The following is a 14,561-nucleotide window of genomic DNA, read 5'->3' on the forward strand; positions in this document are numbered from 1 at the left end:
CCTAGCCAAAAGATGGCCAGTCTGGCTTTGGGGCAACCAGAGTCCATAAGACTGGTCACCTCCAGGTGGGAGCAGCCAGTTTTGTTTGCACTGATATGTAACACAAATAGTTATTTTTCATGTGTGCCATAGAAAAACCTCTAAAGCACCTAGAAAAGTATTGATCTGTTAATCAATATTTCATAAATACTCATTGAATACATTAACAGACTATAAATACTTTCTATAAATTAATTAAATATCACTTTAAGATCATACATTTTGAAGCAAATATTCTAAGCTCAAGATACTACAAGTCAGTGTGAATCACAAGATTTCTTGGAATTCAGGGTGCAGAAATCAAATAAGCCGTCATAGAATTTCTTAATTATGATGTTAATACATAGAAAAATATGATTGTGCAAATTACATAAAAACATGCTTGAATAACATTTAAAAAGACACCATTAACTAAGTCTTTTCTTTCTTAAGTATACTGAAGTCCAACTGAAAGAAATAAGTCAGATAATAATAAACAGAAGTTTGCCTAAGAAAAATTGTTCAGCACATTTCTTCTGGTCAGGAGAAAATTATATGTCCTTGGGGCTAATGAAAGCATGGCAAGGTGGCTTATGATTCAAAATAATTTCTATGTGTCCATTTTGTCTACATCTGAATCTTGGCTGATATGATTTTCCTTCCTACAAGGCCAGAAATTGGAAAATGCGATGAAAGCTAAAGGGTGGGCTAGGTCTCATCTCTTATATCTGGTACTAGGGAGCTGTCTCTACATCTTATTTTATCTTCCTGACACTCATACCAATGCATATGAGGTAGATAAAAATAACAGGGCATTTCCCTTAGTTTAGAGATCTGCCACCATGGCAGAGGAGATTATTAAAAGCTGTATAATGAAAGCTTTATTTAATCCCATCTGTTCTCCTTCTAAAGGTCCTTGAATCAATTTTGTTTTCTTATCTCCTTTGCCACCACCTCTGTCCAATTTGCCATCTTGTCTAATGTGTTCTTAATGTTAGCACTTTTATTTAGTAAGGGAAAATAATTCCTTCTCTCTTATTTGATGACATAACTCTCCCCATCCTGCCTTGTACATTTTTGGTAAGTAAACATATATTATTTACCTAATACATACAGAACAGTCTTCTAGATGCTTGGAGGATAGGTAGCTTTAGAAGATGTGGTTTCTATCTATAGATAGGCCTATGGCTTAATAAATACCTATTGCAGTAACTATAATTCAAAGTTATGTCATGCCAATGCATAGGCTAAGGAACAAGAATGTAGGTTCTGGAGCCAGACTGATTTCCTGACTCATAATTTTCCAGCTACGTGGCCTTGGAAAAATGATCCAACTTGTTTCCTTATCAATAAAAATCTACTCAGTAAGAGTACCTACCTCAGAGGTTTGTTGTGAGTTACTGTGAGTTACTATGTGCAGAGATCTGAGCATCATGCCCGGAACATAGAAGGTACTCAAAAGATACTAGTTACTATTATTACCATTATTATTATTACTTATTATTAAGTGAGAAAAAGATCACTTTTAACTTAGGGCATTTTCACAAATTTCAGAAAGTTTCATGAATTAGGCAGCACTCAAATTGAACTTGAAAGGTAGAGGTTAGACGATCAAGGGAGCGGAGAAGACATTTCAGACAGGAGAGTAAGAGAGCTAAGGTCTGGCATGAAATAAGCAGGCTCTTTCAAGAAGCTCTGCATCTGCGCACACGTGGGCATACGGGAGACGGGGCCAGCACCTTAAGGAGGGCACTTGGTAATAAGTGAGACTAAATGCCCCACGGTTGCTTCTCTTCTTGGTCCCTCCCTTTCCTGTTGTTTCTAATGTGGTGTCTTCTCTGTGTGTAAAAAGACAGGGATGGATTAGATGATTATATTAATTTCCTGAATGGGAAACCAAAAATCATTATGAGATTGGTTGAAAGTCATGTACTAGATATTTGCAGGAGCAAGGATTCACCTGCCCAGCTCTCTAAACAGTCCCTCATCTGCAGGCTCTTGGTGTCTCCCCAGCTCCGTCCTCCTAAGCCCGCAACACATATGTACACGCGCACACACACAGACGCATACACACACACAAGCACGCACATGTACATGCATGCCCAGGCACGCACACACATGCATCTTATTTTCCATCTGTCTGCAGGTAGACAAATGTACATTCTAATGTGAACACCTAGAGGTAATGACTCCAGTTTTGTCTCTGTTAACCCAAAGTAGTGACTGGTTTCACAACAAAGGGAAGAAGAAAGTAGCTCTGTAGCCTGCTGTTATGGGCATTTTTTTAGAGTAAGCAGAACCACAAAGAAGTTCCCAAAAACCAGTTGTAGCTACCCTTATTGGGCATGAAGGGGAAAGTGGAGTGGGTGACAGTTTGGCCTGTCTCCCCACCCCCAAAATGATGTGAATAAGGCGGGCACAAAAACTGTTGCTTAACACTAGAGAAAGCTGAATAAAAGTGATTTTTTAAAAAATTACTTAGGAAAGAGTCACACTAACTCTCTCCATTTTAAGTTAGTAGATTCTTGCAAACTTTGCTGTTTATTTGAAACTGTGTGGAATTGACAACAATATCCCAAGCAGTCAAAGTATTATCTCAAGTTAGCCAACCGATTTTTTAAGCAGCTCCCTTAATGATGTCATTTAGGTTAGATAGATGTGTTAAAAACATGACTTGAAATACTTCTGAGTTCATCTAAATCATCTGAGTTGCTTGCAAATTAGCTATCTCACACAAAGGGCTTCGATTAATACAACCTAAAGAAAGAAATGTGATGTAAGTTGACGGTAGCTCAAACACTTCATTTTTCTCAAGTTTTTTTTTTTTTTTAAAAAGGTCATGAATTATGATTCATCAATCACTGGCTTATGGAACTAGATGGCATTTTACTTTCATTACTCACCAGGCCATAATTCTGAGTTTGTGGAAATGTGACTATGTTCCAATTCATCATACAATGGCAAAAACGGTTCTTCATTAGCAGAACAATAGCTAATAGATGTAATTTACTAACACATCTTTCGTTTAAAATATCATTGGCCCTACCAATATGAGAAATTTTAATTAAGCATCTCTTGGTGGTCCATTAACTCTTTCCTTTAGGCTGGGCCAGATGGGATTTTAAGTAAACTAATTCCAAAATCACTTTCAATAGGTTAAAATTTTCCTATCCTTCTTCTTAATAAGGTATTACAGAGTTCCTGTTAAAAATGTACTTTCATGTATAAAAGAGGCTCAGTAAATATGTGTAGCTTGGCTAATAGTGTATCAGCCGCTCTCAGATTGCCTTATGCACAGTGAAGTACTTGGTCAATAGATATAGCTGATCACTTATGAAGATCTACCACATGCCTCCAGTCAGACTAAAACAGCTATTAATGCTGTGAGAAACCCACACACATGCGCACTCACCCTCGTGATACACACCTGTTGAGAGTTAAATTGTCATTGTCATTTGTTTTTCCCTCTTTAGTCTATCTGAGAGATGACAGACAAAGTCACAGACTAACTTCTATGAGAAAATATTTTTCAGTCCCTTTTGCTCTTCTTCGTTTCCCTTTAACTCTTCAAACATGTCCCTCAGGGGTCTCATTTTGCTACTTTCCAATGTGACACCAGCTAACTAAAGACACCATTCTCATTAAAGGGTAGCATCATCTTCTTCCTTCTCAGAAAAAAAAAAATGCATAAATGTCATTCCTCCTTCCTAGAAAAAAAATGCAAAATATGTCCCTGTTTATAAAATAAAGGAGAAAGCCCTCACCTTGATTGTGTCATGTAAGGGAGAAATTTCAATAATGGACATTTCCATTGGCAGGGACATTGGACAGAATGGCACACAATTCTGCAATAGCTTTCAAATCACATCTGTTAGGTGGATATTTATATATGCTAATCTATATATTAGTAATGTGTATATATTATTCTATCTACATATACACCAGTTCTTATATATAAGGTGTGAGTATTGGCTTAAAAAAAAAACAAGGAATAATATGAGTCAAACTGTTTTCTTCTGCTTGCTGGATAATGTCTTTTAAATCTGATAAAATTACTGTTACACTGAAAACTGGCACTTTCATAACTGAATTTATATATCTTCAAAAATCAGATAAATCTCATTTACTAAGTGACTATTTGCATGTAGCATTGATGTTAGGGGTTAAGTAATTGTATGTGCTATCTATCAGAACTATTACAGTGGGAGATCCATAAAATTTTAGCATTATAAAAAACCTGAGAGAAGACATAATCCAAGGAGCATCCCATCTCCCCTTATCCACCATACCATAAACCCACAGTGTACCCGTACTTGGCCTCACAGGAGCATAAATTAGAGTGGTCCACCAGACGCCTTTTCTACAGTATTCTATGACCTTATTCTACTGTTTTCTAGTTGCTATGAAACTAACCTAGTTAATAAATTCATACTAATATATTACTGCCTCTTAGTTTTGAATTTAATATGCTCCTCCCAAGCAGGTACATATTTTAGTGGGCCTTTTGTTAGAGTTTTTTCATTAAAAGGACTGCCTCACATGTTAGGAATTTCAGCACACAAGAAGCCAATTTAGAAGACCTTTTAAGATCCTATCATATTATACTGGTCTATCCTACATATTATACCACAAATTATATACATAAGAGAAAGACAAGAGGAAATGAACATATTAATTAAAGTCCTACTCTACACAAAATTAACAGTGCATTTGACTCATCAAGTTATACACAAATATACTTTTCTTTTTTAAAGGAAAGGTAGCAGTCTGAGGTTTTAGATTTAGAGTAACTTTTTCTGTACACTGAATTCAGATGTTAGTAACACCCAGCCCTTCTTTAATAACTAAGTGTAGTACTATTATTCCCTCTTCTTGGTAAAATCAGTGTCAAGAATAAAGGTTCTTTCTTCAAATCCTTAGCTCATATGTGCAGAACAAGTTTTGTAATCCATATTTTGTAACCACGAAGCAATTAATCTATAGGAGAAAGTAGATGGTACTTCTTATCATCATATACTCACACAAAATGAAACCATAACAATACAAAGAAACATTAATATTCAGTCTTCAGTTACTTGTTGCTTTGCTTTGCTTTTGATCTGTTTTTATTTTATGTTTGATTTCGTTAAGCACAGTCACAGAGTTTTCTAAGACTTTAACTTTTCATAGTCTAAATTCAGTTCATTCTTTACCTAAATCTCCAAAATCAAGGCCAAATGTATGTGAAGCTAAAATGTATGTGCATATTCGTATGGAATATATCTTTTCCTTGTAGTAGGAAAAGTAAATTATTATAAATCTGTGGATCAGTGCTTATGATATGAGCATAGTAGTCTAGAGACTGAGAATAGACCAGACTATTCTAAAATTTTAGAACCAGAGAAAGAATAACAGATTGATCTGCAAGCAAGGCCAAACTTTTTTTTCCTTTGGGCAAACAATAATAAATCTGCTCATTAATTTTACGTGAATGGTTAATCCTAAAAAATTCAGGATCACTATCACTTTGTGGAAATGGATTCATAGTATCATGTTTAGAATTATAATTGATTTTATTTTATTTTACTTTATTTTTTTAAAGATTTTATTTATTTGTCAGAGAGAGCACAAGCAGGGGGAGCTGCAGGCAGAGGGAGAAGCAGGCTCCCCTCTGAGCAAGTAGCCTGATGCAGGTCTCTGTCCCAGGACCCTGGAATCATGACCTGAGCCAAAGGCAGATGCTTAACCCACTGAGCCACCCAGGCATCCCTATAATTGATTTTAAATTAGCTTTTTTTATGTCATCATAGAAGCTAAATAGGCAAAATTGAATGAAAATTATAAAACTGAAATGCATTTTTCCATTCGAGTCATGAAAGACAATGACAAATTATGTTTTTTTAAGTAAATGACCTAATAATAGAATTAAATCTGAGGTCAGTTACAAAGTCAATTTACGAAATGACAAATTTACCAAATTTGTAAATTTACAAAAACTTGTTATAAGGCGTATTATTTTCAAATATACATATATTTTCATTAAGTACATTTTAAGGAATGTTCAATTTGCCAAAAGCTGAGTCCTAGGTTTATTTGGTCTTTATTATTTTCTAATAAATCTATAGAATATATTAAAATATATTTAAATTTAATATATCCTAAAATATTAATATATTCATAAAACTAAGACCCAATAAGGTACTGTAATAAGCATAATAAAGATGAATAAATTCATTGAATATATTCATATTTGTGAAAAATATATTCATGAAGAATACAATTAGGAAGAATGCATTTATGAAGAATGTGTTCATGTAAAATATGTTCTTCAATAGGTTCTTGACTATATTCAAGAAGAAATATTTGTATTTATTACATATAAACAATAAATTATGCTTATAGGAAGCCGTATCAAAAACCATTTAATGTGCTCACACAGATTAATCCTTAAAACAGTACTTTTGGTAAACCAGTACATTTAGAAATAGGCTATCCCACAAAAGGCTTTCAGTGCCTTGATCTTTGAAGAATTTGCCTACTTCCATAAAATTGTGGTGAGAGGGTAGTATGTATTGAAGAGCTGTCGAACCCATATATTTTTGCTGAGTACAGGCTGCAGATCAAGGATAGATTATTGTGTTCAAAGGATTTGCCTTGTATATACATCCAAATCAAACCATAACTGCCAACTACGTGATTTTATACTGGGAAGATAGGATCCCCAAAATAAAACAGATATGGAACAATGACTTGTCTTTTATCCCTGCTTTAGCAGAAGCCACGAGCATTGCCATCTTTCCAGTAGTGATAAATATCTAGTTTTAGATTCCAAAGCAATTTCTCCTTGACTGAAATTCAGCCTGTTGTATGACCCAACCTCCAATATCATCAGATACTGTATATACTGAATTTGCAAAGATATAACCAAGGCCATGTGTGCTCTACTTCACTATGAAGGAGACATCCACATTTTCCGGGGCACTTCATCGGGAAACAAGATGAGCTAGCAAGCCATACACATGCCATTACACCATTAATAGAAGGTTCATTGTGTTTCTCCGTAATTGCCACCTACGTAAGCTAGAGCATTTCCTTCACTCCTTGTGGGAAGCTCTTAGTAACATGACCTCAAATTCAGACTTGCTTCAAACTACAGGAAAAAAGCCACTGTTTATAACCTGTCTGTCAAAACTGTATTATTTTGAAAGATGAGAAATGTTTTAAGATAGAGGAGTTACCATTGTTTTGCTAACTTGAAATGGAAAGCAATTGTTGAAAGTGAAACAACGTGAAAGAAAACTTGCTTAAAACTTCATTGTCAATGGTACATAAATGAGCCCAAGTCGATCTACATCTCAAGGACAATTTATTGGGTATTTACAGGTTACAAAGCAGCGCATTGGGTATTAGAGCTGAGTGGTAGCCTCAGGCCATTTCATCAGCTTCTCTAACTCTATTTTCATTAATTGTCTCTACTTCACCATTAGCAGGTACATAGCTGATCAGCATGTTTATTGTTTAATGTGCCTATGTCTCAACAATATAGAAGTTTCCCTGTGGCCCAGAACTATGGTTTTGCCTTATTTTTACACCCATGTTTCCTAATTAGTGCTGAGTTTTAAATGTGTACTGACTGAATTCATACTGCCAAGCAGTACAATAATATGGACTCAAGAGTTCTCAACTAAATGAAATATGACTAAATGAAGGGCTGGTCTCACTTTACTGTAACCTGTCTTGACTGCCAAAATAACTAGGAATTTACATACATCCCCATCCTCAGGCCTAGTGCTCATTGAGTCTTGTATCAAACCACAAATGATCAAGCACATGACTCTTTTATCTCTTTACTTTTATTATCAGTTCAACCCAATCATTTATTATTTTTACTTTGAGATAATTGATTACCCATAAGAAAAATACTAAATTCCCACTTCATTCCATACTCCAAAATAAATTCAAAAAATAGTTCTAGAAGAAAATTTTTGTGTTATTTATAAGCTATGATGGAAGAAAAGGCCTTTCTAAATATAAAACTAGAATAAGAATCTGGGAAACACTGAAATACATGTGACACATTCTAATAGCTTTAGATTAATAACGCTTACCTACCAATAAGAAAGATATACCATCAACAGGAACATGGACAAAAAATAAAAACAGATGAAAAATAAATAACAAGTCAATTACCATATATTTAAAATGATAAAATTCTAACCACTTTTTTACAAATCACCTGTATTCAGTATCTTTATCTCTTTACCTCATTTCTCAACCCCTGTGGCTTCCAGCCAAACCATTGCACTAAAATCCTTCACCAGTGAACTCAGTGTTGCTCAATTCAGCATCCACCTTTTAGTCTTTCTCTTTCTTCACCTTTTAGCAAAATTGGACCGTGAGGACCATTCTCTTTAAAAAAAAAAAAAAAGAATTCTCTTTCCTTAGCCTCATGACACCACATTCTGTATCACTTCTTAACCCCACCCTCACTGTACTTTGAGTCATTTATCAACCACTAGAGATCAAAGCCAGAAGACATTTATATTACTTGAATTAATATTAATTTGATTCAACTATTTATATTAATAGTGATGCTTTCTTTCATGGGTTTCCTTCTGTATCTGCTCCTTCTTAACCTCCTTTGGATGCTCCTCTTCTACCCACTCCATAAATGCTGGCAATTTTCAAGGCTCTGTTATTATTCTTCCCTCTATCTTATCCTTGTGGAGTTTACCTACTCCTATTGTCTCCATTACTATCTATAAAGACACAAACATCAGACTTTTTTAAACAGTTGCCTGCTGAACATCTCAACTTGGATATTTTGCAAACATTTCAAACTTATTGGTTCCAAACTGTCCAAATCAGAAATTCTGGAGTCCTCCTAGATTCTGTTCTCTCCCTCACCTCCACATGCAATGAATTGCTGAGTCCTGTTGATTCTGCTTTATAAATATCTGCTGAATCCATCCATTTATCCCTACTCTATAACGGACATCTGTTGTTTTGACTTTCTAGTACCCTTTCCACTTCTTTCTGTTACCAGAAGACCACTGTTGGATTTATTTTTAACTCATTGAAAACATGAGTCTGTCCTTTTCTAGATAATGAAGCAGTAATAGTTTCATTACAAGGGCCACCTGTGGCCTTGTTTTTAGCCATATGGAAGAAGCCAGTATGAGAGAATAAGTCTGAAAAGTAGAAAGTATAGGAAAAAAGTGGATAATGACAGCAAAGGGAATGGGAAAAAAAGGAGAGGGAACGAGGAAGAGACTGTTGGAGTTTTGGGTTTGATTTGTCTCTAATGCCCAGATGAAAATTTTACTTTAATGTTTTGGTTGTAAAAGTCAACAAATTCTCCCTTTTTTTTTTTTAATTTTATTATGTTCTGTTAATCACCATACATCATTACATCATTAGTTTTTGATGTGGTGTTCCATGATACATTGTTTGCGTATAACACCCAGTGCTCCATGCAGTATGTGCCCTCTTTAATACCCATCACCAGGCTAACCCATCCCCCCACTGCCTCCCCTCTAGAACCCTCAGTTTGTTTCTCAGAGTCCATAGTCTCTCATGGTTCGTCTCCCCCTCCGATTTCCCCCCCTTCATTCTTCCCTTCCTGCTATCTTCTTCTTTTTTTTTTTTTATTTATGTGATGTATTATTTGTTTCACAGGTACAGGTCTGTGATTCAAATTCTCCCTTTTGCTTTAAGCTGGTTTGAGTTAGATTCCTATCACATGTAATCAAAGAATTGTAATACATACTGCAAGCCACTCCAGTCCACACTGTTGCCTCCTACCTAATCTCCCCATAAGTACCCTTGTTCTCCAATAATCCATTCCCAAAATGCAACTAAAATTATCTTTTATTTTTAAAATTTTTTTTTTAAGATTTTATTTATTTGAGAGAGAGAGAATGAGAGACAGAGAGCATGAGAGGGAGGAGGGTCAGAGGGAGAAGCAGACTTCCTGCTGAGCAGGGAGCCCGATGTGGGACTCGATCCTGGGACTCCAGGATCATGACCTGAGCCGAAGGCAGTCGCTTAACCAACTGAGCCACCCAGACGCCCTAAAATTATCTTTTAAAAATGAAAAATTCTATCCTTAAAATAAAGTCCTCAATCTTAACATGGCTTCCAAGGCCCTTATGTGATCTAACCTCTAACTACTTCTCATGTCGCATCTTGAATCTTTCTATTATGGTCCACGTACTAACTATACTATATTTTCTTTAGTTCCTCAAGCATCGGTCAGTCTAAAAGCACTTCCTTCCCTGCCCAGCTAGATCAACTTCTGGCCATCTGTGAGTGCACTTCAGGGAGCTGAATCTAACACCTTGACCTAAGTTAAAACTCAAAACTCTTTTAGATATGTTCTTCATCATCACACCTTTAATTGCTACCCATTGAATGTAGATTTAGAGTGACATCATATCATTCATACTTCTAAACCTGCTAAACTTTAAATTTTTTTTTAAGATTTTATTTTATTTATTTGACAGAGAGAGAGACAGCGAGAGAGGGAACACAAGCAGGGGGAGTGGGAGAGGGAGAAGCAGGCTTCCCGCTGAGCAGGGAGCCCAATGCGGGGCTCGAGCCCAGGACCCTGGGATCATGACCTGAGCTGAAGGCAGACGTTTAACGACCAGGAGCCCCTAAACCTACTAAACTTTAAGTTCCATCAAAGTAAGAACCAGCTCTGTCTTGCTTACTTCTGAATCATCTCCCCCATTTCTCACCATCACCCAATTCAGTGCCTGGAACAGAAGAGGTGCTCATTAGTATTTGCTGAATTGAGAATGAATTTTAAAATACAAACAAGTGGCCATTTTTATCAGATTGTCAAAGGTTTCTTTATTATAATGCTCAACATTGGCAAAGATCTTTAACTCACTGATGATGAAAGTATAAATGATATGGTATTGCAATGGCAACTGAGCAGGAGGTATCAAATATTTAAAAATGTAGTCTTTGACCTGACAATTTTACTTCTGAAGAGATTAAGAAAAAATTAATTATAGACAAAATAATGTAAAGAGGGATATTTACCACAAATTTGTTTCAGTAAATTTTTTTAAAATTACAGAAAAAAAGCCTGAATGCCCAACAATAGGGATTGTTTATTTTATACATATGCACTAGAATAAAATGTGGCTACTTAATATTACAAGGTTATTACTGACATGGAAAAGTATTCATAGCAAATTCTTAAATAACAAAAGGAATGTTACAAAATGGTATGGGGGCACCTGTGTGGCTCAGTCGGTTAAGCGTCTGCCTTCGGCTCAGGTCATGATCCCAGGGTCCTGGGATTGAGCCCCACATTGGGCTCCCTGCTCAGGGGGAGCCTCTTCTCCCTCTGCTCCTCCCCCTGCTTGTGCTCTCTTCTCTTTCTCTCTGTCAAATAAATAAATGAAATCTTCAAAATGGTATGAATAGTACAATGTCACTTTAAGTCTACATGCAGATATATAGAGTTCAAAAATCAATGTTGGGAGAAAATTCACCAAAATGTTATGTTTTATTATCTTTCAGAGGTGAGACTAAGTTGGTTTTTACTTTAATATTTTTAATTACCTATTTTTTCTATGTTTCTTTAATGAGCAAATACAAGATGATTTAAATTTTTTTCTCATAAAATTGTTACCATATATGGAGAATTTATAATCTTGCAGACACTGTGCAAAATGCTTCATATGCATTACCATTTAATTGTCACATAATTGTAGATCGCTTTTGTTATTCAGTATTATAATGAGGAAATAGAGATTTAGAGATATTAATATGCTCAAGGCCACACAACCTAGATTCCAATCCAAATTTGTCAGCCTCCAAGCCTTAGCTTTTTTTTTAAGATTTTAATTGTTAGAGAGAGAGAGAGAACGCAGGAGGAAGGAGGTGGGGAGGGACCAAGGGCTAGGGAGAAGGAGGTAGGAAAGGGAAAGAGATAGGTAGGCTCAGTGCATGGAACCCATGGCAGGGCTGGATCTCATGACCCTGAGATCATGATCTGAGGCAAAACTGAGTCAGATACTTAACTGACTGAACCACCCAGGCGCCCCTCCAAAGCTCTAGCTTTTAATCATTATACTATAATAACAAAGTGCCTAAATGTGTGCCAGGCACTCTGCTAAGAGGCATTCAGTAAACAAGAAGTTAGCAATTAGTAGCCTCACTTTCAAGCAGCTTACAAGTCAATAGATAAGACATATAGACTACTATATGACATGGGAAAATGTGTTTTGTAACATGAGAAGTGCAAATCTGGAGGTCACAAAGTTCAGGGTGTGCTGGGAATAACAACCACGTCATCCTGTTTTATTAGTGCATTTTCTCAAAATGTGGCCTTCAGTCCACCTGCCACATATTCCTGGGCCCACCTCAGGAGAAAAAAAATCCCTCTCAAATCAGGAGAATTCAGATTATTTCCACGAGCATCACACATTTGGTGTCTTGCATTTTTTTAAATGCTTTGCAATCCTTATAAATAAACATCACTAGCAATGTAATGCTAAAAGCATGAGAAGAAACCATTGATCAAGGGGATATATGGGGTGCACCAACACCAAGCTGTATTATGCCCCCAAATACCTGAGGTCAGACAAATGCCATGTAAGCCTACCAACAACTCCTGGGTCTTTGGGTATTAGTTTGTACTGATTTGAAATTGGCCTTAGGAAGTTTTCTCCTGGGTTTCAAACAAAATCTTGGGATAAATTTGAAGGACAGATTGAAATGGATTCAAAATGCCTCCAGATACCCGTATTCTTAAGGAAAATGTCACGCCTCCAATTACATCAGCCTCTTACTCACTACCTTAAAAGGTCTGCTAGGATTTTTGTTTTGTTTTGTCTTGTCTTGTTTTTACCAGATGACACTTTTATTTGATTTTATTTTTTACTGTGGTAAGAATACTTAACGTGAACCCTACCCTCTTAAATTTCTAAGTACACAATACAGTATTGTTAATTATAAGCACACTATTGTACAGGAGATCTCTAGAACTTATTCCTCTTATATAACTGAAATTTTATTCCTGGTGAATAGGAAATCTCCTTCCCCCTTCTTTCAGCCCCTGGCAACAACCATTCTACTCTGTATGAGTTTAACTATTTTTGATACCTCATATAAGTGGAAAATCATGCAGTATTTGTGACATAGCATAATGTCCTCCAGGTTCCTCCAGGTTGTCACATATGGAGCTAACAGACTATAGCCCTTATGGTTTTTAATGGCTCAAATCTTTTAGAATTTGTCTAATGGCTACCATCCACCCCTCCCTTTGAATTTAAGGATAGCCTTTAAAAAGGAAGGTCTTCTGTTTCATTTCACAGAATGATCGGTTAGGAATGCACTTCACCAAAACACTTTAGTGCAGACCTACCTCCCCAAAACTGAATTTATCTCTGGAAATGCAAAGAGAGGAAAGACTAAAATGGGTAACGGGTAGCAATTAGTTAAGCGTCTAAGAGGTTCAAGCCATTAAAAGCTGAGGGGGCTTTAGTCTGGTAGCTCCAATTCCATACAGTCAGTAAAATTCCAAGTGATCCTACTCTATTTTCCCAATAAGTGTGTCATCACCCTATTTCTCCACCTTCACTTATTTCAATAAGGTCATTTGAATAAGAGAATCTCTAAATTGAACATTTGGGTCCTCTGAGTAAGGGTGGTGCTATGGCTGTGTGAGGTGTATCTGAGAATACCAGTCATTGTCTTGAGTCCTTCAAGGCTGCCCACACATAAACACTCCTTTGTGCTTGTCATCTGTTTATAGATAAAATTTTGTTGCTGAGGGATTCTGAAAATGAAAATATTTATTCAGAATACATAGGTGTTGGCTCTTCCATCCATAGCCAACAGTGTAACAAATATCGTCAATCCATCTATGTGGAAACACATTGAAATAAAAATACTCTTTCCCTGTTGTTCTACATATTTGGTTGGTTCATTGGTTAGTTAACCATTTCTATGCGAGTGGGGGCAGGAGGAGTATGAGTGAATATAAGCAAAAATATCTCAGTGAGCTTGGCAATTTTGTCACCCAAACAATTTACTCTTAAAGTGAAACCTCTGATCTTTAAGGCAATCTTTGGCATAAGTTATTAAATTTCTTTTAACAGTGGATATAAAACAGATAGATTTCAACCTAAATTATATATTACTCTGAGCAGTGCTATAACATAATCACAGGGTATCCCTCTTAAATTATTATAGGATCTGTTTAAATAATCAGATCCTAATCAGAGTTCTTTTGACTTTACACAGTATCACTTAAAACTCATCTCTCTAATTAGATTACATGTAATTATCATTCATAACTAAAAGAAATGACTATTTGGAGCCAGTTAATTTCATTGCATACATATCTACTTAGATTGGAAGTTACTTAGCATTAGATCAAATTGCAATAAAACTCAAATATAAACAACAGTAAGTAATATTATTTATAAAGTGTTTCTAAATATAAAACAAAACAAGAAATATAAACAAAATTTCCAAGAGCTGATGAACTCCTGAACCATGATGGACAGTATTATTGTGTAGAGGAAAAAGAGGTTAAC

General features: G+C 35.9%; 2 protein-coding genes across 11 annotated transcripts in view; one reads left to right on the forward strand and one right to left on the reverse strand.

The window, feature by feature from the left end:
- SLCO1A2 (solute carrier organic anion transporter family member 1A2) overlaps positions 1-14,561 on the reverse strand; it is a 110,175-nt gene that overhangs the window by 55,017 nt on the left and 40,597 nt on the right. The window lies entirely within an intron of this gene.
- IAPP (islet amyloid polypeptide) overlaps positions 1-14,561 on the forward strand; it is an 81,515-nt gene that overhangs the window by 46,885 nt on the left and 20,069 nt on the right. The window lies entirely within an intron of this gene.

Source organism: Halichoerus grypus, chromosome 6 (genome assembly GCF_964656455.1).
Source record: "Halichoerus grypus chromosome 6, mHalGry1.hap1.1, whole genome shotgun sequence".
Lineage (NCBI taxonomy): Eukaryota > Metazoa > Chordata > Mammalia > Carnivora > Phocidae > Halichoerus > Halichoerus grypus.